We start from the raw sequence: 26,745 nt of genomic DNA, 5'->3' as shown, positions 1-26,745 counted from the left end.
AAATTTTCTTATTGCAAACTAACTCTCCTTTTGCAGTGGGACCTTAATAGATTGGCTACTTCTGCCATCGTTGACTCTGGAGCCTTTGGAAACTTTATAGACAAATCTACTGTATTGAAAAATAAAATACCTATTGTATTAAAGAAAACACCAGTTTCAATCAAAGTTATTGATGGCTCTGTAATTGCAAATAGTCCTATAACTCACAACACAGTACCTATATTAGTTACTACTGAAGATGGCCACACTGAATATATAACATTCGATGTAATTCCATCACCTCATTTCCCTATTGTATTAGGGTTATACTGGCTTCAGACACATAACCCCTATATTGATTGGTCTACTTTAACTGTTGCCTTCCAATCAAAATTCTGTGAAAATACATGCTTCCCACATCATAAAATACTACACACAGAATTAGAACAGATTCAAATACCGGAACCATACCAGGACTTCATAGAGGTCTTTAGTAAAGTTGAGGCAGAAACTCTTCCACCTCATCGGGTTTATGATTGCCCAATTGAATTAATTCCAGGTGCAACATTACCGGTTGGTCATTTGTATCCATTGAGTCACCCTGAGTTATTACATCTTAAACAATACTTACAAGATAATCTTAGAAAGGGTTTCATCAGACCCTCTTCTTCACCCACAGCAGCTGGAATGTTCTTTGTAACCAACAAAGACACTTCCCTCAGGCCGATAATAGATTACCGAGAGCTTAATAAACGGACGGTAAAAAACCGATATCCGTTACCTCTCATACCAGAATTAATTGAAAGATTAAGTAATGCTACCATCTTTACTAAGTTGGACTTGCGTGGGGCATATAATCTCATACGTATAAGAGAAGGAGACGAATGGCTCACAGCATTCAGAACTCGCTATGGACTCTATGAGTACCTAGTGATGCCATTCGGTCTCTGTAATGCCCCCGCACGTTTCCAACACTTTATTAATGATATCTTCCGGGATTTATTAGACATATGTCTAGTAGTATACTTAGACGACATCCTAATTTACTCCAACAATTTGCCCAGAACATATAAAACATGTACGTTGGGTATTAGCTCGGTTACAAACACATAAACTATATGCCAAATTAGAAAAGTGTTCATTCCACAATACCACTATCTCATTCTTAGGTTACACTATATCTCCTGCTGGTATCCAAATGCAAACCGAGAAGGTTGATTCAGTAAAAAATTGGCCAACTCCTAAAGATAAGAAGTCTCTCCAAAGGTTTTTGGGGTTTGCCAATTATTACAGAAAATTTATAAAGAATTTTTCATCAATAGTGAGACCACTCACACAACTTACTGGTTCAACCCAACAATTCCATTGGAATCAAAGTCATTCCAAAGTATTTGACTTCTTGAAACAAACTTTCACAGAAGCACCCATACTCAAATTTCCTAATGTTGATTTACAATACGTATTGGAAGTTGATTCGTCAGACTTTGCGATTGGGGCAGTACCTTTCACAACAGAAAACACCTAAAGATCCTCTACATCCAATCTCCTACTTTTCAAAAAGTATGACATCAGCAGAGAGGAATTACGCAATAGGAGACAAAGAATTACTCGCCATCCGTAAATCTTTAGAATTTTGGAGACACCTACTAGAAGGTGCAAAAATGCCCTTCATAATTTACACTGACCACAAAAACCTCCAATACCTGCAAAATAACAAGACTCTATCAGCTAGACAGGTACGGTGGAGTCTCTACTTTGCAAGATTCGACTTTCAAATCCAATACCGCCCAGCAAACAAAAATGGAAAAGCGGATGCACTCTCTCGACAACTATCCGAACCTATTCCTAACGAAAATCCTACTGCTATAATTCCTCCTGAACGCATCATCGGATTAACTTCAGAACTTTCTAACTGATATAAAGAACTCTTCAAAAAATTCACCTACTGACACTAAGGTTCCTTTGGAATTGAAGGACGGATTATACTACTACAAGAATATGATTTATATTCCTAAAGAATTGAGACAACAAATTTTACAACATCACCATGATTCACCCTTAGCGGGACATCCAGGGGAATCACGCACCATCGAACTTATAACAAGGACATATTGGTGGCCTCATTTGAAGGAAACTGTTTCAGATTATATTAAGACTTGTGTTACTTGTCAAGTATGCAAAACTGAGCGGAAATTACCTTATGGACTTTTAATATCAATTCCAACATCTGACAGACCTTGGAAACAAGTAGGAGTTGACTTCATTGTGGATTTACCTCCATCAAAGAATTATACCACCATCTTGGTAGTTGTTGATAGTTTCACCAAAATGTCGCATTTTATTCCATTTCATAAGCTTCCCACTTCAGCAGAAACAGCTAACTTATTTATACAACATGTGATTCGGCTTCATGGGGTACCAACGGTTTTGATATCTGACAGGGGTTCCCAGTTCACATCTAAATTCTGGAAAAGTCTCTGTCAATCTCTTAACATAACCCATCAATACACCACTGCATTTCATCCACAAGCAAACGGACAGGTTGAGAGAATCAATCAATGGTTAGATGAGTACCTACGATGTTTTTGTTCCTACCAGCAAGACAATTGGATAACATACTTACCCTTCGCTGAATTTTCCTACAATAATCTAACCAATTCATCCACAAAATTATCTCCATTCTTCGCAAATTATGGGTACCATCCAACCATCACTTCAGTTAGTACTTCTCCTTCCAATTCTCCTCTTGTAGATGAATGGAATAATGCACTTCTAGACAATTTTCGGGTTATCAAGGAAAACATTTCAAAAGCTCAGACTTCCCAAAAGCACTATTATGATTTGAGACACAGACAACCACCTTCATATCAAATTGGAGACCAGGTATGGTTGTCAACTAAAAACCTAAAGCTACATCTTCCTAGTAGGAAAATGACACAAAAATTCTGTGGACCATTCCCTATCACTAGGGTAATAAATCAGAATGCAGTCACTCTGGATTTACCTTCATCTATGAGAATACATCCGACTTTCCATGTTTCCCTCCTCAAACCATACGTTCCTACTAGAAATAACACACCCCAATTACTACCAACCACTTCCATCCAAGACTCAGAAATCTATGAAGTTAAAGAAGTACTTGACTCAAGGTTTTCCAAGGGTATTCTGGAATATTTAATTAGGTGGAAGGGGTACTCGGAGGAAGATGACTCTTGGGAACCCGCATCTAATCTTAATGCTCCTCGACTTGTTTCCCAATTCCACAGGAGATATCCAGATCGCCCCAGACTTCAAGCTGAGGATCAGCTTGTTTGAGGGGGGAGTCATGTCAGGCTTTTGGGTGTACTGTTTCCTTAATTAGAATTCAACCAATCATATCTTACTTACTCTCATAAAAACACCTGTTCACTGAACACACCTTGCTTAGTATTTTGTTATTTTCCTCAGAGTAACACTGAGCCTCTGATACCTCTGGAAGGTTAATATTGTATCTAAACTTTTCAGCAACTCAAGTTACCTCATTCAAGATCTACCTACTACGGATTTAATATTTATTTCCAGCCTGTTGCAACATCTTACTTTGGCAAGTACTTTTCATTTATTCAAGACTGTCTTTATTTTGGGAAGTTACGTTACCTGTTTCAACTTATCAGCTCATATTATTTATCAACCAAGTCTGTGGCTGCCATAAAGAATAACGGTTATTGAAGCTCTTATCTGTTAATCTTATTTGTTCTGTTATATTATCCTTATGTTGATTTCTGCTGCACCGGAGAATCGTGACGTCACACGCTGACTGTTTGCTGGCTTCAGCGTGTCTCTGCTGCTGCTGCAGCCGCAGCCCACAGAACCCGGAAGTGTTTGTCCTTACTTACCGCATTCACAGTTTTCAAGGTACATTACTACGTTTGCAACTATAATCATATCTGCAGAAGTTCTCCATTATAACAATCTATCAATACTACATTGGATAAGACTTACTTGCTGTGTGTTCAATATCTCATGTTACGCAATATATTATAATTATTCCTTACTTATTCTTAAGAAAGTTTCACCTATTCCTATATCCTTTTGTATTATTACAAGCCTGCTTATTTCTAAGATTGTATTTGATTTTGATTCCTATAATACAGATAATACTTTAGTGTGTACTTTTTGTAGGGAAACATTAATCTATATTAACTGCACATATATCCATATGGGTTTACCAAGTAATAGTACTCTCAATTGATATTGTGCTACATACCTATACTAGTAATCAAACTAAGCAGGATTGATTATTACAATAGCGCTATTGTAGCATCAGATTTATATTCTCACCGCTTAGTAGAATCATTAGGCACAATAAAAACGTATAGTGAGGAGCTGCACATTACAACCCACAGTGCTGGTATATTATTCTGTAGCCGCTACTGTGGGCTGTAATTTGTAGCTCCTCACAACATATGTTTTTATTGTGCCTAATGATTCTACTTAGCGGCAAGCTAAAGGGGCTGCAGGATCAGATGTGGAAGATGAACTGTCTGTCTTGGGGAGGGCTTGTCCCTGCTAGCTTTGAGTTATTTTCAAAAAATTGTGATTAAAATCGCAATCGCGATATTTCATGGTCAAAATCGCGATTTTCATTTTTTCCCATATCGCCCAGCCCTAGTGTAGGGTGTTTTTGTCTCGTGGCCAGGTGATGAATTCCCAACATTAAGGAAACTTGGACTCTCAACATGATAATAGTAGAAATGTTAAATACTACAAGATGGTGGAAAGATTATATAACGAATAAAACGACAAAAATGCTGAAATAAAGATGTTTTAAAACAATAATATACATTTTTGAACACCCAAAGCAGACAATGCATCAAATAATAGAAGGTGATAGTTCCAAGGCATCACTGCTGAGTAGTTGCAAATAAGAACGACAGACAGAATATTAAACCAACTAGAATGTAATAATGAAGGTCACTTCTAGTTCTCAAGGCAGCGTAAGTAAATATACACTGATTTATACAGCAGTAAAACAAATATATATAAGAAAAAAGTATTAAATCAAACAAAATACTATATGATAAGATATACAATGGGAGCTGTCTTAAAGGGACAAAAATGCCTGGGTGCATTTAATTTTTAAAAAGAAGCATTTTTGCAATATACTTACATTAGCAAAATGCTTTTAGTAAAAGTTAATGTTTTGCAGCTGCATACGCACATATGCTGTGAGTGTGCTGTGGCCCAGCATTCAAACACCCCACCTTCTCAAAGAGTCAGCACTGGTTTGTATAACACAAATTAATCCAGTGATGCAATACATACCACTAACAGCTCTTTGAGCTCTCATATGTAGCATGTGTGCGTATGCCACTAAAACAGTAATACATTTTACTAGAAATATTTTTTCTAATGGAAGTTTATTGCTAAAATGCTTTTATTTAAAATTGAAGTATATTCCTACACTTTTCAATTTTTACCTATCCCTTTAATCGAGCAAATACTTTCTCGGCCACCTAAAAAGAAGATATCCTACCAGGAGTCTGTGTAGGACAATTCAAGCTTCATGCTATCATTGTATCAGGCAGTCTATCCATTTCACGTTCAATAAATCCAAACGTATTTGATTTCTAGTAAACAGGGCTTTATCTAACAGTGTACATCATAGAAATCAAAGCCCAGCTGTTAACATACGAGGGGAAATGTATACAGTTGCTACAGCAAAGAACCAAGTGCAGACACCACGGTCCAGCCTTGACAACTAATGTGCAGCATCCAGCAGCCTCTACCCCACTCCTGTCTTGATTGATTCTTAAGATGAGCAAGACTGACAACAGATAAATGGGCAACTCATACCAGGCCAGAATGATGGTGCCTTCCAGAATTCACTAGATCTGGCATATCCAGGTCAATTATTTAGAGGGAAAGCTGCACACATCTCTGAAGATTCCATGCCAGCAGCAACTCAAAGAAAAGATTAGCAAAGGGTAATCCTATTCACTACCTCCCCAGCGGGCAGCAGGGCTCAGAGGATCCAAAATGAGTAATGGAATTGGCAGATGGACTCCAGTGCAATCCAGGAATCTTTTAAATTTATCTGAAAATCAGCCATCACAGAACATTCTTCGCATCTACAAATTTAACAAAGAAGTATGTTGAAGTTCTACCACTGAGGCAAGAAGTGTTAAATTCACATAATGCCAACAGGGCTACTTAACGTCTCAGACCGCAAAATGATGTAACCACATTCACTCATAGGGCTCCATTTATGAAGCAGCGAGCCTGAAACGGAAGAAGCAGCGGTCATCCCAATCTGATCCCATCTGGATGATTGACAGAAATGCTTGTGCAATGTTAAATGCAGACAGCGTATGTTGTCCACATTTAGCGATGTCGAGCGGAAATGATTTGCTTTAGCTAATTATGTTCGCTCGACAGTTCATAAATCTACCACATAGAGGGACAACTCAGGCTCCTCCTGTAGATACCAGTCTACCCCTTCAGCTAAGGTTTGTGAAACATTATCAGTCCAAACATCAGCAGCATTGAGAACAGAAAGAATAGATAGCAGAGGACGAAACACAGCCCTTGTTATAAATAGTCTTTTTAGATTTTATTCCATTTTTTTTTTATCCATGACATCTTTAAATGCACCAGCATCATCAATATTGGAAAGCAGGTTTTCTTGGATAGTCTAGAGATGGCAGCAGATAGGGCTAATAGAAAATGTAATTGCTTATTTAAAGGGACAGTCAAGTGAAAGAACACAATTTTTTTTTTAAATCTTTTTTTATTGGTTTTTACACAGGGTTTTATAAAAAAAAAGAAGAAAGAAAAGAAAACATGACTAGACACATATGTTATCACAACATTTTACCAAAAATTACAACCATTCCTCATATTTGTCAAAGAAAAAAACAATTGTATTATTTTGGGAGGATTCTCCACCCAATACCCTCCTTTCCCCCCTCTTACCCCAAATATTATAACAATACAATAGTCTTAGACGATAATTATCCTTTTATCCTATAAAAAGGGAAAAAAGAAGAGAAGAAAAAAAAAAAAAAAGAAGGGAAAAAAAAAAAGGGGGGGGGAAGGGGGAAAACAACAAGTAAGCCCCTTTTCCACAACTCCCACCTCCCTCTCCCCCCCAAACTCCATGTCCCCCCATTCTCTACCAGATATTGAGCAAAACCATTTCCGTATTTCTGAATGGAAAGATTAAGTAATCAATTTCTCTAGTTGGAAAAATTCTAATAAATTTAGACCATTTTTGAAAAAAATTGCATATTTCCTTTTCTGAGTTCATGTCTGTGGTTATTTGCTCCATTATTAGTTGTTTTTTTAAATAGTTTTTAACTTCTGTTATTGTTGGGGAAAATGTATTCTTCCAGTTCTTAAATATTTGATATCTTACGGCCAAAATAATTAGATTTATTATTTTAATTTTGTTTAGAGAAAGTTTTTGACTTATTAAGAATATTATATCTTTTAGGGTAAATCTATGCACGGATATTTTAAGAACATTAGATATCCAGAATTCTATTCTGTTCCAGATTTGTCTAATTTTGGGGCATGTCCAAATCATGTGGATCAGGTTTGCATCCGGGAGATCAGGTGTATAATAAGTTTGATAAATTAATTTTATATGAGACTCTCTCCAGGTCTCAGATGTTGTGGCTTGAAAGAGCAATTGAATTGATCTTATTACATGTCTCTTTGAATCTATATTATCAAGTGTGAGCTCTGACCATTTAAGGGCTATAGCTTCAAGGTTGTCTCTTTCAAATTGTGATGTTAAGTATAAATAGCAAGTGGATATAGAGCGATGCCCTGCTTTAGCCAAGATAGGCCAATTTTCGATTTTTCCCCATGACCATTTCCCAGGAAATGTGTTTACAAGCTGTTGTACATAGTGTCTAGCTTGTAAGAATGCGAAAAAATCCCTATTGGAAAGATCAAATTCCTGTTTCAGATCCTCAAAGGATCGAATAACTCCTGTTATAGGGTCGATAAACTGGGCTACATAGTAGAGACCTTTCCTTTGCCAGGTTTTTAGTACCATTGATTGTGACCCCTCTTGGTATTCTGGATTTCCTATAAATGTCTGAAGTTTTGGAATTTTTGTATTTACACCTATTTGTACTCCAATCCTATTCCAGGCCTGTAATACTACGTATATTGACTTAAAAGCTTTTAATTGAGTCGGAATTGCTTTGAGATCTATATGTATTAAGCTTATGGGAGAGAATGGATATATAATATTGGCCTCTAGTGTATTATCCGTAAAATAATCTGATTCTGTTATCCAATCAATTACAATTCGTCCCAGAAACGCTAAGTTATATATACGTAGGTCTGGGAGGGCTAAGCCGAGAGCTTGTTTTGGGAATGATAGTTTACGAAGTGCAATTCTTGGTTTCTTTGTTTGCCAGATAAATTGTCGAGTTGCTGTGTTTAATTTCTTTAGATCATAGGTTTTCAGCAAAATAGGAAGATTTTGCAAGACATAAAATTTTGGGCAAAAGGACCATTTTAAACAATGCTATTCTTCCGGACAGTGATAGGGGAAGACTTTGCCAGTTTTTCATATGGTTTGCGATTTGTGCTAGGATAGGAGGGACATTCAAAGGGTACCATTTTTGAGGATCCGCCGAGATCATAATCCCCAAGTATTTAAAAGCCTCTGTGACTACCTTGAAAGGAACATTTACCAAAGAGCTCTTTGTTTTTTTCAGCCACAACAGCTCAGATTTTCTCAGGTGTATAATAAGTTTGATAAATTAATTTTATATGAGACTCTCTCCAGGTCTCAGATGTTGTGGCTTGAAAGAGCAATTGAATTGATCTTATTACATGTCTCTTTGAATCTATATTATCAAGTGTGAGCTCTGACCATTTAAGGGCTATAGCTTCAAGGTTGTCTCTTTCAAATTGTGATGTTAAATATAAATAGCAAGTGGATATAGAGCGATGCCCTGCTTTAGCCAAGATAGGCCAATTTTCGATTTTTCCCCATGACCATTTCCCAGGAAATTTGTTTACAAGCTGTTGTACATAGTGTCTAGCTTGTAAGAATGCGAAAAAATCCCTATTGGAAAGATCAAATTCCTGTTTCAGATCCTCAAAGGATCGAATAACTCCTGTTATAGGGTCGATAAACTGGGCTACATAGTAGAGACCTTTCCTTTGCCAGGTTTTTAGTACCATTGATTGTGACCCCTCTTGGTATTCTGGATTTCCTATAAATGTCTGAAGTTTTGGAATTTTTGTATTTACACCTATTTGTACTCCAATCCTATTCCAGGCCTGTAATACTACGTATATTGACTTAAAAGCTTTTAATTGAGTCGGAATTGCTTTGAGATCTATATGTATTAAGCTTATGGGAGAGAATGGATATATAATATTGGCCTCTAGTGTATTATCCGTAAAATAATCTGATTCTGTTATCCAATCAATTACAATTCGTCCCAGAAACGCTAAGTTATATATACGTAGGTCTGGGAGGGCTAAGCCGAGAGCTTGTTTTGGGAATGATAGTTTACGAAGTGCAATTCTTGGTTTCTTTGTTTGCCAGATAAATTGTCGAGTTGCTGTGTTTAATTTCTTTAGATCATAGGTTTTCAGCAAAATAGGAAGATTTTGCAAGACATAAAATTTTGGGCAAAAGGACCATTTTAAACAATGCTATTCTTCCGGACAGTGATAGGGGAAGACTTTGCCAGTTTTTCATATGGTTTGCGATTTGTGCTAGGATAGGAGGGACATTCAAAGGGTACCATTTTTGAGGATCCGCCGAGATCATAATCCCCAAGTATTTAAAAGCCTCTGTGACTACCTTGAAAGGAACATTTACCAAAGAGCTCTTTGTTTTTTTCAGCCACAACAGCTCAGATTTTGAAAAGTTAACTTTATAGCCAGAAAATTGACCAAATAGATTAATTATATACATTAATTTGGGTATATTTATGTGAGTGTTAGCCATATATATTAATATGTCATCGGCATATAATGCCAATTTCATCTCTTTTTTATGAATCTTTATGCCTTCAATGTGTTTTCTGACTTTAATGGCAAAGGGCTCAATTGCCAAATCAAAAAGTAGCGGCGAAAGAGGACAGCCTTGTCGCGTCCCTCTCTCTATTTTGATTGTTTTTAGCATTGTTCCATTAATTATTAAACTGGTATAGGATTGCGCACATAGTTTTTTAATGAGATTTGGAAAATTATTATTGAATCCAAATCGATAGAGCGTGTTCATGATATGATCATGATTCACTCTATCAAACGCTTTTTCTGCGTCTATGGCTATAACTACTGCATCAAGTTGGTCATTCTTCTGTTGAGCGTCATAATTTTTAAAATAATCAATAGTAAGTAGTAATTGTCTTATTTTAGCTGAAGAGTTGCGATTGTGAAGGAATCCCGCTTGATCTTTATGGATGCTTTCTGATAAACCCTCCTGTAATCTTTTAGCCAAGATAGACATCAGTATTTTATAATCTGAGTTTAGAAGGGCTATGGGTCTATACGATTCTTTTTTTATTTGGGTCTTTCCCAGGTTTAAGTATAAGAATAGTTTGAGATGCCGCAAAATTACAAGAAATCGCCCTATTATCTATATAGTATGAGTTAAAAAGTTTTGTCAAATGAGGAACAAGAGTAGGGGCTAGTTTTTTATAAAATTCATTGGGCAAAGCATCAGGGCCTGGGGATTTTGTAGATTTAAGAGATTGAATTGCCTGGGTGACTTCATTTTCTAGTATTTCTGAGTTTAATTTGAGGTTAAATTCACTAGTATTTTGTGGTAGCGTAATATCTTCCCAGAATGTCTCATGTAAGTTACCTTCAGAGGATGGCAATGAGTAGATTGTTTTAAAATAATGGTGGAAGGAGTCAGATATTTCTTCATGTGAAGTAATCAGCTTACCACTTTCTTGTATAGTATCGATTATTGATGTCTGTCTGCAGTTTTTCACTAGTTTTGAGAGTAGCCTACCTGATTTATTACCATATTTAAATAAATTTGCCTGGTATTTTAGTTCGGTTTGAGATGTGGTAGAAATTAAATGTGTATCACGTTCATTTTTTGCCTTCAAATATCTTCTCCAGTTATCATCTGAGGGGACGTTCAGATATTTATTATATGCGTTGGTGACAGCTGCCGTCACTTCATTTTCTCTCTGTCTCATAACTTTTTTGAGTCTGGCTACATATGCGATAATATCGCCCCTTATCACTGCCTTTGCAGATTCCCAGATCGTCTCAAAGTTTGATACTGAGCCTATGTTAAATTGAAAATATTCCTCAATTTTAGTTTTTAGCCAGTTATTGAATTTAGGATTTGAGTTTAGATAATTTGGATAAAAGAAACGGGCTGGTTTATTGTACATGTTTTTATTTGGAATATCTAGCAATGTAGGAGCATGGTCAGAGATACATATTTCAGAGATTAAGGCTTTTGCTCCGATTTTAAATAGACTTTCACTAGTTAATATTAGATCAATCCGGGAGAGTGATTTGAATGTTTTAGAGTAGCATGTGTAGTTCTTGTCATCCGGATTTTGCCTTCTCCATATGTCTTTGACTGCTAGGTTATAGAAGATAGAGTTAAATAATTTTGCCTCAAGGTTATCTTTTTTAGTTTTTTTATGAGGATGACTTTGTCTCAATCTATCTATAGGAAATCGTGGAGCCATGTTGAAGTCTCCTGCTAGAATTGTATGTCCTTCAGCCACCTGTAGAATCTGAGTCTGGAGAGAGTTCCAAAATTCTTGATCAATTTTATTAGGCGCGTATAGATTACATATAGTATAGATAGAATCGGTTATTTTTATCTTTAAAACTATAAATCTGCTTTCAGGGTCAAGAATTGTTAATAGTTTTGTATAGTTTAGTTTTTTCCCCAATAAGATTGCCACACCTTTTTTTCTATTAGGAGTTGGAGCAAAGATGACTTCTGCTACCCAGGAGGATTTCAGTTTAATTGATTCTTCTGTGTTTAAGTGTGTTTCTTGTAGTAATGCTATAGTTGTGTTTAGTTTACGTAGGTGATTTAGAATGGTTTTTCGCTTTATAGGTGAGGAGATACCCCCGATGTTCCATGAGGTAAGTCTAATATTTGGGTTCATGATTTTTTATTTGATATATAGAAGGAGCCACGGAGCGCAGGGGAGAGAGGGAGACAGGGGAGAGAGAGAAAAAGGAGAGAAAAAAAAGAGAGAAAAAAAAAAAAGGGGGGGGGGCGGGAGCTGCGACATTGATTGACTTATTTGCATTTAAGGAGCAGAGGTAACAAAAAAATTTTAAATACGTTTTTACTTGAACCATTTTGTCTGGAAGAAGGAAGTAAAAAAAGGAAACCAAGGAAATTCCTTAGTGATTTCTAGATCTGTATTCAGCAAATTTTTCCTCAGCTTCTTTTGCAGAGTCAAAAAAAAAGATTTGTCCATCTAAGGTTAGTTTTAGTCTAGCTGGGTATATTACTGTGGCTTGCCACCCTGCATCTATCATCTTGCCACAAATTGGGGACAGCTCTCTCCTTTTTGTGGAGGTTTCAAATGAAAAGTCTTGAAACAAAAGAATTTTATGATTGTTATAATATAGTGTTTGTTTTTTACGGTAATGTTGTAAGAAGGATACTTTATCCTGATAGTTCAGGAACCTTGCTATTATCGGTCTAGGTTTGGCATGATCACTCGGGGCATCTCGTGGTTTTCCTAATCTATGAACTCTCTCAATGATATAGGGTTGTTGTGGTGAAGGTATGTTTAACAGTTGCGGTAACGTCTGAGTTATAATTTTTAATAAATCCTCATTATGTCTAGTTTCTGGGAAGCCAATAACCCTGAGGTTGTTTCTTCTAGACCTGTTTTCTAAGTCTTCTAATTTAGTCTGAATTTTCATTATTTCACATTGGTTAGCTTCTGTTTTAGGAATATATAGGTTTGTGACATCTTCAATATCTGAGACTCGTTCAATTTCTTGCATTCTGCTAGAAAATTGTTTTATTTCTGTTGTTAAGCTTAGAATATCTTGTTTAATCTCGATTTTCAGTGCTTCAAATTTGGGGTTCATGGCTTCCATTATGCTAGAAACTAACGCTTGTGTATCTAATGTAGATGTAGTGTTTTGATCTTTTGCAGTGTTTTCTGCCTGAGCTTCTGCTGCACTATCTGTGAGAGTTTTAGTTTTTTGTTCCCTTGGTTTCGCTGCCATACCTGGATTGTATTTAGGTGTGAGGGAAGGTGATGTAATAAATTTATCCATAAACAGTGATAATCAGTGAAAGTGCACAACAATCTAAAAAGGAGAAAAGGGAGTGAGCAAGAAGGTGTGTGAAAATGAGGAGTGTTTACGTGAAAGGGAAAAGATAATAACAAAAAAAAAAAAAAAAAAAAAAAAGGGGGGGGGGAGGAGAGGGGGTGAAAATGGGGAAATGGATTTATAAGATATTTAGTGATGGAGTTACTTCTGTGCTGAGGGGAAAGTGTAAGACCAGCGTATGGCAAGTTCTGATCAAAGTTATGTTAATATGCTCCGCAGCAGAATACTTTGATGTATTCCAGGATGTCAGAAACAATTGAAGAGTAAGGACAGCTTAAACAACCTACTTATGATTCTATATTACTTTATGTTGGCTTCTTATAAGGGTAAATTATTTGGATATGTATCTGTTCTTTGTTAAGTAAAATTTTACTATTTCAGTTTTTACAGCATGCACATTTCCCACGCTGTCTCAAGAGTTAAGTATACATATACCTTTATGCGGTTTTTAAATAAGAAACCCCCTAGTAAAGGTTAATTGACCATCTAAGGAAAAAGTATCAGGAAAAAAACAAATAAAGCAAAAGCTAAAAATGAACCCAGTAGTTTTACAGAGTTTCTTTTTAGAAAGTACTTCCCTTTTAGTATACGAGACTACACATCTAGACAATTACACTTTCTGGATCTCAACCGAGTTTCTCATACTCTGTTGAGAGAGTAATTAGCAATCTGTTATGAAGTTTAATTTAGGACTTGCTAAGTAACTCCTATTATCTTGAAATAGATAATTTTACAAATTCTATATGTAGAAGATTATAAAATATTTGACATGACAGCTTTATAGTCCCTTAATATGATATGGCTTAGTTCAGCGATTTTTCTTTCCTCTCCCCTCCTGGTCCTCTCATCTGTATTTCCTTTTACGTATAAACTTTAGTTCTGTGACAGTGTCCTGAATTTCTGTGTGTCAAACCAAAAGATAAACTTCTTTAGATTACGCTTGAGTTCTTTAATTTACCCTTCCTCTTCTCTATATCGGTTTAGATATAGTTTTTATTTTTATAATGTATCTTGCCCCAACTTGGTGTGTTTTTCAGGCCTGCTTGTTTATATTGTCTTTTAGCTTTCCCCAAAGTTCATAAAATAATGGCAAAATAGTTGTAGAGCTTACCTCCTCCAGTGCCGCCAATCTGTGCTGAGTGGAAGTCCGCTGGAGATATACTTGATGAAGGCTTACCTAAGAAACAAGCAAGACAAATCTCCCAATGCCTGCTTCTGTGCCTTATCCTGAGTGCTCTTTTCTTTTCTTTTGTGCAGCACAAATTATTTTTAGACGTGAAGAGGCTTACACCTTTGTTTTCAGGGAGAGCAGGTGCGATACCAGGATCGTACCTCCAATTCTCTCCCAGGTCCGGATCAGAGATTCGCCTCCTCCCACGCAGCACCGGTGGGGGAGAAGGCAGAGCGATCACCAAGAGGCAGCCGGGTCTGACTTAGACTAGGAGTACGGCCGCAGCTTCAGAGGAGCGCACCCTAGCGCTTCACAGAAGGGCCAGGGCCGTGTTCGCCTCAGTAACCAGAAGGATCCATTCGCGGCATTGGGATACAAGCTGTGCTCAGCTGTTGCAAATTCACCTCCTCCCACGCAGCACCGGTGGGGGAGGAGGGGTATCCAACACTGAGAGGCCGGCCGATCCTGGGCAAGACAACGGGGCCGGGAGCAGCCCGGGCAAGCAGACAGCTCAGCGTCTATGTGGAGGCCAGCTCAGTGGGAGCAGAGATAGCCGGGCAACAGGTAAGCTGAGCAGCCGATAGTATGCGGTCCTGTTGCAATAGGTTTACCTCCTCCCTCGCAGCAGCGGTAAGGGAGGAGGGAAGGTAGACGTTGAGAAACAGGAACAGGCGTCTCAGGTGCTTGCAGTTAGAGCATCAACAGGTGCGGCGGCCACTGGGGGAGAAAAAAAGGCAAGCCAGGTAGCAGGAAAAAGGGAAAGGCAGGCAGAAAAATTATAAGTGTCCACGCTAAGTTGTAGTTGAGGGAAGTGGATTTGAAGAAATATTTTATATCATTTCTATTCTTTTTCTTACAACTTATGGGAGAAATGGGGATAGCCAATATATATAAGAGTCCTTTAATTTCCTTGGACCAGCTTTTATGGTGGTTGGGTTGAATTTCAGGTCTCTCCAGATGGTTTATATGCCAAAACAGTGAGCTGTATTTTCACTGTTAATGGTTCCCGAGTTGATGTTATTGACTGTCCAGAAAAGTACCCTCAAAGGTGGGGTAGGGCGCGAGCATTTACCGCCAAACAACTATAGGACTGGAGCCTCGAGCTAAGCAGCAGCAGCAGCACATACTTTGCTCCTCCTCCACCGGAAAACCAGCTATCTTTTCGAAAGAACACAATTTTAAGCAACTTTCCAATTCACTTCCGTTATCTAAATGTGCAAACTCTTTATACTTTATATATGCGCACTTTCTGAGACACAAGCTCCCAATGAGCATGTGCAAGATTCACAAAATATACGTATATTAATTTTGTGATTGTCTGATGCCTGTCACATAATGAATTAGGAAGGAAAATGTAACTAACTGACATTTTTAGAAAAAGTCTACTACTATTTATTTGAATTTCAAACTAAGTGATTTTGCATTGTCTCTTATTTATGATTTTATTGATTATGCTTTTCTGCAGTATTTACTAGTCTTTTAAAGAAGCTAAAGCGCAGCAGTAATGGCCTACGCCTATACTATAGAAACAGACATACGCACGCGCCAAAGACAGCCCTCAGATAAAGCCCCCATGACGTTGAGATCCAATGAAGTCACAGTAACATGGTACCTCCCACAGGGAACTCTGGTCAGAGAACATCACGAGTGACCGGAAAAAAATGGTGTAGAGGAATGAGGGGTAAGTCATTACTAACATCAGGGAAGGAAACTTAAACAGACTGCTCAACAATGAAAACCCAGAAGATAACATATGCGGAGAGGCGAGGCACCCTAGTCTTTTCCACCTAACATGGGTGCTGCTTGAAAGCCCCCCACCCACCCAGTTTATTTTTAAAATATTACCATACAATTGTTTTGCTCCATAGCCTTATAACTTGAAATATAAATTTAAAGTACTGAGCAACAGTAAACTGATCAAGGTGTCAAATTCCTTTTAAGTCCAAATTACTTCAGACCTGAGCTGCTGGCCCCTTGCCAAAACAGTTAGCAACTATATGACATGGATTAGAGGCCGAGCAAGAATGTTAATGCACTGAGTAACAATAGCAATGACTTTTAATATGACTACAAATCTTGTTTCTAACTTTTAATTGAGTATAATATTTCTTCCGTGCAGCACTTCAGTCATAAACAGACAGACGTCTGCACGCTAAATTATATACAAGTAATATAATATTGCATTATGATTGTAACGTTTCTTATTGTTTGCTCATTGGAAACCTCACATCCATGGAGACTAATAATAATCATTTTAAGAGACAGCGTGTGGTTCGAAGCAACCATTGGCAGTTTGTTAGATGTGAAAATTAGATTTGCTTTGCAGTTTTCCACTGTAACTTTTTTTATATTTATTTTTTGTTAATTGCGGTTTAGGAATTGCACATTCAGTTATAATATAATGATTAATTAAAGAGACACTCGAGTCAAAACAAACTTTTATGATTCAGATAGAGCTTGCAGTTTTAAGACACTTTTTAATTTACTTCCATTATCATTATTTTGCACAGTCTTGTTATAAGCACAATTTCTGGGGAACAAGATCCTACTGAGCATGTGCACAAGCACACAGGGTATACGTATACTAGTCTGTGATTGGCTGATGTCTGTCACATGATGCAGGGGGCCGGAAAATGGGAGAAAAAATAAATTTGTCAGAAAAAATAATCTACTGCTTATTTGAAATTCAGAGTAGGTGTTAAATCATTGTCTTTTTATTATGCACTTGTTAATTATGCAATTCTAGTGCATTGAGTGGTCCTTTAAGAGACAATTACATTAAAAAGTAAGGTACACATTTCTGCATTGTATACACCCTTCTCCCAAATGTATTCCCTTAAAGGGCAATATTGTTTTCCCAGCAGGTATGGACACAAGTTCTTTTCTGATTTGGAATGCAAAATGGTCTGAAAACAGTTGGGGATACTCTAGATTTAATCATACAGGAAGTCTGTTCATTTCAATACTGACAAACCCAATTTGATATACCACACTCTAATTTTTATGCATATTTACAAACTCAACATTATATTACTAGCCTGATGAAGGAGAACTCCCATTTCTAGGATGCCTCTATCGTTAAAGGGACACTAAACCCACTTTTTTTTCTTTTTTTGAAACAATTTTTTATTGAAGTCGTAGTCAAATACAATATATAAAAGGTATACCCAAAACATTTACAAATAGATATATACTTAGTACCATTAGCAAAGTAATATATTCAAATATTTCAGGTGTAACTATAAAATGTGGGTTATCATATAAAGGGACTTCAGTTTTATCATAGAGTATCTTAACAGTAACAAAAGCAAAAATGAACCTCTCCCAGCTAAATAAAAGAAAGATTAAAGTATTTACTCATGTAAGAATAGGGCTAGGGAGGGGATAGCTCTATAGTTTTATGGGGAGGGGGGATGCAGCGGGCGAGAGCCGCTCAATATAAAATAGGAGGGGGAAAGGGGGGAGAAGGAGGGCGGAGCCAGGTAGCATGTGAAATTGGTAAATATACTAAGAATTTAGGGCTTGTAAGTACTCTATTAAACAGAATTATAACAATATTATTTAGTAACATCTAAGTAGTGTATTTTTCGTCTAGAAACGAACAGACCAATTTCTCTATCACCATGTATGCTATTAGGTATTATATACATGTCTCAGACCAAGCTCATTAAATCAACTATTATGCTGAGCCGTGCCTTCCCAGTGAACACGGCCCAGCAGCGTCTACAATATCCAAAAGTGAGGTTATATATCATGCTGTTGTAGGTAGAGGAAATGTTGGGGCAAATAATTCAGTGAGCTAGGTTACACCTACACTATGATAGGCTTGTTACTATATACAAACTGTACCAATACACTAGAGACACTGCATTAGACATGTTGCTATATATAATCCGTACTTGTAACCCAGAGGGCACTATATAAAACTAGTTACTACATACAAGCTATACCTACATATTGGAGTAGTATATAGATGTTATCATAAAAATTGATAATTATAGTAGCCTATGCAGTATTTAATTGGCCTGAACAATTTACCCGAAGGCTATGATAGAAAAGGTTAAGGCCGCAGCAGGTGGAGCTCCTCTACATAAACCTAAGAGCTTCTGATTATGAAACATTGTACAGCAGATATTAACCATAAAGAAAATACATGGCATGCTGAATATATAGTATAGATCAGCACTAGACATATACAACAGACATGTAGTGAACCCTGTGGCAAATGAAGGTTATAATAACTTATGTAACATACGTATAGCGATAGCAAATAACAATGTTAGCATATGAAAGTAGTTTAGGTATGATAACACTATAGATAGCTCAGAAAACACATATTAATTCTATTCAATTATTAGACCGCCCTTAAAATGCCATAAGATAAAGCAAGAGGGATGTTAAGGCAATCACAAAGCTAAAATCAAGAATCTAAATTGGTACAGACACGTTGCCTGTCTCGGCCTCTAACAGGGAGGCTTGGGTTGTAATTGCCTTTTAAATGTGTATGTTTATAATGTATAAACTGAGTAATAAGGATGTACTTTGCACAATTGGCAATGAAGCTTGGGTCTAATGATTATAGCTGGCAGATATATTTCTCCTCGTTCAGAAAGGTGCTATATATGGTCTGTTAGTGTCTCACTGCTTTGAAATTTAATATACCACGTGGCTATTATACATGACAGATATACAACATCTAGAGTACTTATGTGGCAGAGATATTTCCAGAATTCTGCTCCAAATTAAACACTTAGAGAGGGACCACATGGTGCTCCAAGTGGAAACTAGCAACGTCACAGAAAGCTTAGGGAAACACTACTGTAGGCACCAATATTAAAAACCTGAACCTTGAACTAAAGAGGTAGCAAGAAGTCTTATCAGAAAAAATAAATAAAACCCTAACTGTATATGAAAAACAAAGACTCCAACATGTTAAGAGCTAAAGTCTCACAGTCTCTGTAATATGTCCCTCTGTTCTATCCGATGCCCATCATCTTGAAAGAGCTGATGTTCATATTTCTAAGCTGCCGTCGGCAGAGTTGCAATAGCTGCTTGTCTGCGAGGGGAAAACTGCCCACAGCCATTCCAAACACCACAGCCGAAAAAGTCTCACAAAGCACTGCCGAAGTAGCGGTGAGTAATTCTAGCTTATTGTGAGGTCTGTCAGTCAACGAATCAAGTTCCTGTTGCAATGGTCTGTCAGGATCCGACCAAGGTCTTGCTATAGAGATCACTAGAGTATTACCCTCGGGAGTCATCATCAGGGCTGCTAGGGATTCATATGCCCACTGCTGAGGAAGCCTTCTATCCCCTTTAACGGTAGCAGGCTGTAGAGAGCTTGGTGGCTTGCGTCGTTTCGTTGGTTCTGCTGTATGAGGCTCAAGACTCTGTCTATCCATACTGCGTACATCCTCTGGGTATTGAGGTATATCGCCTCTTGAATGTGGTGCGCGCTTGTTACAGCAGCTGGTATGTTCCTCGGTCTCATTGATTGTCAGTGTATCCCAGTTCTGGCTCATAGCCGTTCCAAGCACCTCAGCTAGTTCGTACCGATGGGTATCCAAAGTAGACAGCAAGTTGCGCAGCATATATATAGCTTGCTGCTCCATAGTGTAGTAGAAGACTAAAGCAATGTGCCAAGCTCCGATGTTAGCCTCAGTGCGTATTTGATCTCCAAGATGGCGGTTTATCTCGAACAACTATCCTGTCAAGCCAGGCAGCCTTTGTGTTGTTGCGCTGACTACCGCTTAACTTTCAATGTCACTTAACGTTAGACTTATAATTAAGAGCTTAATAAACAATAAAGCTTAACAATAGATTCCTTAGTTTGCTCAATATGATAAGAAATTTGATCAAACAGCAGGAGCTTTAGAAAGACGCATCCTGCTGCTTCGGTAGTTGGCTCCGCCCCCCCCCCACTTTTTTTTCTTTAATGATTAATTTATTTAAAAGGCAGGAATGTAAAGCTTAAGAGCCGGCCTATTTTGTTTCAGAACCTGGGTTATGCTAGCGTTTTGGTTTGCTAAATGTAGTCACCAATGAGCAAGCGCTATCCTGGGTGCTGAAACTAAAATAAGCTGTCTCTTAAGCTTTAAATTCCTGCTTTTTAAATAAAGATATTAAGAGAACGAAGATAAATTGATAGTAGGAGTATATTCGAAAATTGCTTAAAATTGCATGCTCTATCTGAATCATGAAAAAAAGGGTTTATTATCCCTTTAATTTACTCCAAATCACCTTTAACATGAGTTCCTTTTCTAAAACCGGGGCTTTATAGGATTCTTATTCGCATGGGAGAAATGGAATTACAAACTAGACTGATGGACATTTGGAGTGTGGACGGTTGTGGGGATCTGATGCCCCTTCATATATGAAACAGCTTAGACCTTGTTAGGAGATTAAATCTTTCCATACCGCTCAATTTCGAATGCTTCAATGTGACTATATAACCCCTTGTAGAGTTTCAAAATGGCGGGATGACTGTAGCAATACATGTGTTAAATGCCATTTCGAGAATGCTAAATTGTTACACCACTTTGTCTCATGTCCAGAAATGAAATATTTCTGATGTAAAGTTCAATACTAGATTAATCTCTGCTTCACTATTAATATTACTTTAAATATTTTACCCATTTGTTTTTTCCAGTGGGATAAAAATGTGGCTAGGCTGCACCTAATACTTACCTTAGTTGTGCTACTAGCCCATAAGTGTATTCTTGATTTATGGATGGTTAGAACATCACCTTTGATCCCCCAACTTAAAAATAAGTAACTGAGACAACTATTTATAGAATAATGTGACACCAGACTAGATAGCTCTAACAGATTGAAAGGTTTTCTAAAACAAATGGCATGCATATATGACAACTTACAAAGATAAATTATGTTACCCTTCACACAAACTGAATTAGTATTGCTAGCTATGTAGCGGGAGAATGAAAATGTCTCAATAATACCTTAGGGAAAACAACTAATCAGTCAGAATCCTGATATCAGAAAGTACTTGTCACATACGGATGGACTGTGTGATGAAGGGAGGAGGTGGGAACCTAAATAATTGACTTTTTCTTTTACAAAGATATGACGAGTCCACGGATTTCATCCTTGTGGGATATTAACCTCCTGCTAACAGGAAGTGGCAAAGAGCACCACAGCAGAGCTGTATATATAGCCCCTCCCCTTCCCCTCCACCCCCAGTCATTCTCTTTGCCTGTGTTATACTAGGAAGACATGGTAAAGTGAGGTGTTAGTTTTAGTTTCTTCAATCAAGAGGTTTTTAATTTTAAATGGTACCGGTGCATACTATTTTCCTCAGGGGATATGGAAGAAGATTTCTGCCCTGAGGTTTGATGATCTTAGCATTTGTAACTACTAAGATCCACGCTGGTTCCCACAAGACTTCTGAAGGTAACCATGAGACATCTTCAGTGTGGAGACCGGTTTCATGCTACAAGCAGCATTAAGGTATGTGCAGCCTTTTTTTCTGAGGAGACTTTGTGTATCAGAACTGGCTGGCATTAATTCCCTGTATAGGAATGGGGTAAGCAGTAAAACCTATTTTAATAAAAGGGGTGTTACTGGAGTCCCTATTTTATATTTATCATTAGTTGATATTTGGGCATTATGTGACATGGGAGACAATATAAAAAACAATGTTTTATGGGGGGTTTTTTGGCACTTAAAACTTATTGGTTTTATGCTTGAGGGTTATATTGTGTGTGTATTTTTACTTTAGTGCAAAACTGCATTTCCATGCGGTGTTGTTTGGGCCTACTCTGACTTTTGACCTTAAGGGGCGGAGCCTATTTTGGCGCAATTTCTTCAGGCTTAGCAGCAGCAGCAAACAGTAACTCGGTGGCTCCTGGACTGTGTAGCTGGTCTGAAGGGTTGGAAACTTGATTTGAAGTACCCTGGAGGCAGGTAGGTGCCACAGTAGAGCTGTGGCGAGGTGCAGAGTGTATTTTTATCTATCTTTTGACTACATGTTGATAGAAGTACTTCTAAAGCCTTATTTCTGCCCTTGCTTCTGGGTGCAGTAATTTTTGGATTAACCAACGAAATTAAGTTAAATTTGGGAATAATTTAACGTTTTTGTGCATTTTGGAAAAATTGTTCACTTTTTCTTTTCTTAAAGGCACAGTACACATTTTTTCTAATGTTTATTTTATGCTATAAATAAGTGTTTAAATGACTTTTGTGGTATTACTAGTCTGTTCAACATGTCTGACATTGAGGTTTTTTATTGTTCTATGTGTTTAGAAGCTATTGTGCAACCCCCTCTAACATTGTGTAACTTTTGTACTGAAAGGGCTTTACAATGTAAAAAGCATATTTTAAATAAAGTGTGCCTAGGGATGATTCTCAGTCTGAAGAGAATCAGGATATGCCATCCAATTCTCCCCAAGTGTCACAACCTTTTATGCCCACACAAGGGATGCCTAGTACTTCTAGTGCATGTAATTCCTTTATTCTGCAGGAGATGGCTGCAGTTATGTCAACTACCCTTACAGAGGTATTGTCTAAATTACTAGTGTTGCAGGGTAAACGCAGTAGGTCAAGTATTAATGTAAATACTGAATCCTCTGATGCTTTATTAGCTATTTCCGATGTTCCCTCACAGTGCTCTGAGTTGGGGATCAGGGAATTACTGTCTGAGGGTGAAATTTTTGATTCAGGGAATGTTTTGCCTCAGACAGATTCGGATGCTATTTCATTTAAATTTAAGCTTGAACACCTCCGCCTGTTGCTTAGGGAGGTTTTAGCGACTGTGATTGTGATCCTATTGTGATTCCTCCAGAGAAATTGTGTAAAATGGTTCCTACTTACACTGATGTTTTTTCGGTTCCTAAGAGAATTTCGGAAATTATTAGTAAAGAATGGGATAGACCAGGTATACCATTTTCTCCCTCTCCTAATTTTAAGAAAATGTTTCCTATATCAGATACCATTCGGGACTCATGGCAAACGGTCCCTAAGGTAGAGGGAGCTATATCTTCCCTAGCTAAGCATACTACTATACCCATTGAGGATTGTTGTGCTTTCAAGGATCCTATGGATAAGAAATTAGAAATTAGAGTCTACTAAAGAAATTATTTGTTAATCAGGGATTTCTTTTACAACCTACGGCTTGCATTGTTCAAGTAACTACTGCAGCAGCTTTTTGGTTTGAGGCTCTAGAAGAGTCTCTTAAGGTTGAGACTCCATTAGATGACATTCTAGATAGAATTAAGGCTCTTAAGCTAGCTAATTCTTTTAGTACTGATGCCGCTTTTCAAATTGCTAAATTAGCGGCAAAAAATGCAGGATTTGCTATTTTAGCACATAGAGCATTGTGGCTCAAATCTTGGCTTGCTGATGTGTCATCAAAACATAAGCTTTTAGCTATCCCTTTAAAGGTAAGACCCTTTTTGGGCCAGAATTGAAGGAGATCATTTCTGATATTACAGGAGGTAAGGGCCATGCCCTACCTCAGGATATGTCGGTTAAAATGAGGGGTAAACAGAATAATTTTTGTTTCTTTCGGAACTTTAAAGGAGGACCCCCCGCTTCTTCTTCTTCCACAAAGCAGCATGAAGGGGTGGCCCCCGATCTGGGACCGGATCTAGTAGGGGGCAGACTTTCTTTCTTTGCTCAGGCTTGGGCATGAGATGTTCAGGATTCCTGGGCACTAGAAATAGTGACCCACGGTTATCAATTGGAATTCAAGGATTTTCTCCCAAGAGGGAGATTTCATCTTTCAAAATTATCTGCAAACCAGATAAAGAGAGAGGCGTTCTTACGCTGTGTAAAATACCTTTTTACTATGGGAGTAATCTGTCCTCTTCCAAAATTGGAACAGGGATAGGGGTTTTACTCAAACCTATTTGTGGTCCCCAGAAAAGAGGGAACGTTCAGACCCATTTTGGACCTCAAGTGTCTAAACAAATTTCTAAGAGTTCCATCATTCAAGATGGAGACAATTCGAATGATTTTGCCAATGTTCCAGGAGGGTCAATATATGACTACCGTGGATTTGAAGGATGCTTACCTTCATATTCCAATCCACAAAGATCCTCACTGGTTTCTAAGGTTTGCCTTCTTGGACAAACATTATCAGTTCGTGGCTCTTCCTTTCGGGTTGGCCACAGCACCCAGAATCTTCACAAAGGTTCTCGGGTCTCTTTTGGCGGTTCTCAGACCGCAAGGGATATCGGTGGCGCCTTATCTGGATGATATTCTGATTCAGGCGTCAACATATCATCTGACAAAATCTCACACGGACACAGTGTTGTCTTTTCTGATAACTCACGGCTGGAAGGTGAACATAGAGAAGAGTTCACTTGTTCCACAGACAAGGGTTCCTTTCTTGGGAACTCTGATAGACTCGGTAGCCATGAAAGTATTTCTGACGGAGGTCAGAAAATCAAAGATTTTGAATGCTTGCCGAGCACTTCTGTTCATTCCTCGGCCATCAGTGGCTCAGTGTATGGAGGTAATCGGATTAATGGTAGCGGCAATGGACATCGTTCCATTTGCTCGCTTTCATCTCAGACCACTGCAACTGTGCATGCTCGGTCAGTGGAATGGGGATTATGCGGATTTATCTCCAAAGATAATTCTGGATCAAGAGACCAGAAACTCTCTTCTTTGGTGGTTGTCGCCAGATCATCTGTCCCAGAGGACTTGTTTCCACAGACCCTCGTGGGTGATAGTGACAACAGATGCCAGCCTTCTGGGCTGGGGTGCAGTTTGGAACTCCCTGAAGTCTCAGAGTCTCTACTTCCAATCAATATTCTGGAACTGAGAGCAGTATTCAATGCGCTTCAGGCGTGGCCTCAGTTGGCTTCGGCCAAATTCATCAGATTCCAGTTGGACAACATAACGACTGTGCATATGTCAATCATCAGGGGATAACAAGGAGTTCCTTAGCGATGATAGAAGTATCCAAGATATTCAGTTGGGCAGAGGCCCACTCTTGTCATCTGTCAGTGATCTACATCCCAGGGGTAGAGAACTGGGAAGCAGATTTTCTAAGTCGACAGACTTTTCATCCGGGGGAGTGGGAACTTCACCCGTAGGTATTTGCCTCATTGATTCTCAGATGGGGCAGACCGGAATTGGATTTGATGGCATCTCGTCAGAATGCCAAGCTTCCAAGATACGGATCCCGGTCAAGGGATCCTCAGTCTGAACTGATAGATGCCTTGGCAGTACCTTCGTTGTTCAGCCTAGCTTGTGTTTCCGCCATTTCCTCTCCTCCCATGCGTGATTGCTTGAATCAAACAGGAGAGGGCTTCAGTGATCCTGATAGCGCCTGCGTGGCCACGCAGGACTTGGTATGCGGATCTTGTGGACATGTCCTCTCTGCCACCGTGGAAAGTTCAGTTGAGACAGGACCTTCTCATTCAAGGTCCTTTCCAACATCCAAATCTAATTTCTCTGCAACTGACTGCGTGGAGATTGAACGCTTGATTTTATCGAAGCGAGGATTCTCTGATTCAGTTATCAATACTTTGATACAGGCTAGAAAGCCTGTCACTAGAAAGATCTATCATAAGATATGGCGTAAATATCTTTATTGGTGTGAATCCAAGGGTTACTCATGGAATAAAGTTAGGATTCCTAGGATTTTGTCTTTTCTCCAAGAAGGATTGGAGAAAGGGTTATCAGCAAGTTCCTTAAAGGGACAAATTTCAGCTTTGTCAATTCTGTTTCACAAACGTTTGGCAAATGTATCAGATGTTCAGTCTTTTTGTCAGGCTCTATCTAGAATTAAGCCTGTATTAGACCTATTACTCCTCCCTGGAGTTTGAATTTAGTTCTTCGAGTTCTGCAAGGGGTTCCGTTTGAACCTATGCATTCCATAGATATTAAACTATTATCTTGGAAAATTCTGTTTTTGGTTGCTATTTCTTCTGCTCAAAGAGTTTCTGCGCTTTCAGCATTACAGTGTGATTCGCCTTATCTCATATTTCATTCTGATAAGGTGGTTTTACGTACCAAACCTGGGTTCCTTCCTAAGGTTGTTTTGAATAAGAATATTAATCAGGAAATTGTTGTTCCTTCCTTGTGTCCTAATCCTTCTTCTAAGAAGGAGCGTCTGTTACATAACTTGGACGTGGTCCGTGCCTTAAAGTTTTACTTACAGGCAACTAAGGATTTCTGTCAATCATCTTCATTATTCATTGTTTATTCTGGAAAGCGTAGGTGTCAGAAAGCTACGGCTACCTCTCTTTCTTTTTGGCTGAGAAGTATCATCCACCTGGCATATGAGACTGCTGGACAGCAGCCTCCTGAAAGAATTACGG

This window comes from Bombina bombina, chromosome 2, assembly GCF_027579735.1.
Source record: "Bombina bombina isolate aBomBom1 chromosome 2, aBomBom1.pri, whole genome shotgun sequence".
NCBI classification, from domain to species: domain Eukaryota; kingdom Metazoa; phylum Chordata; class Amphibia; order Anura; family Bombinatoridae; genus Bombina; species Bombina bombina.
This window is presented reverse-complemented; position numbering follows the sequence as displayed.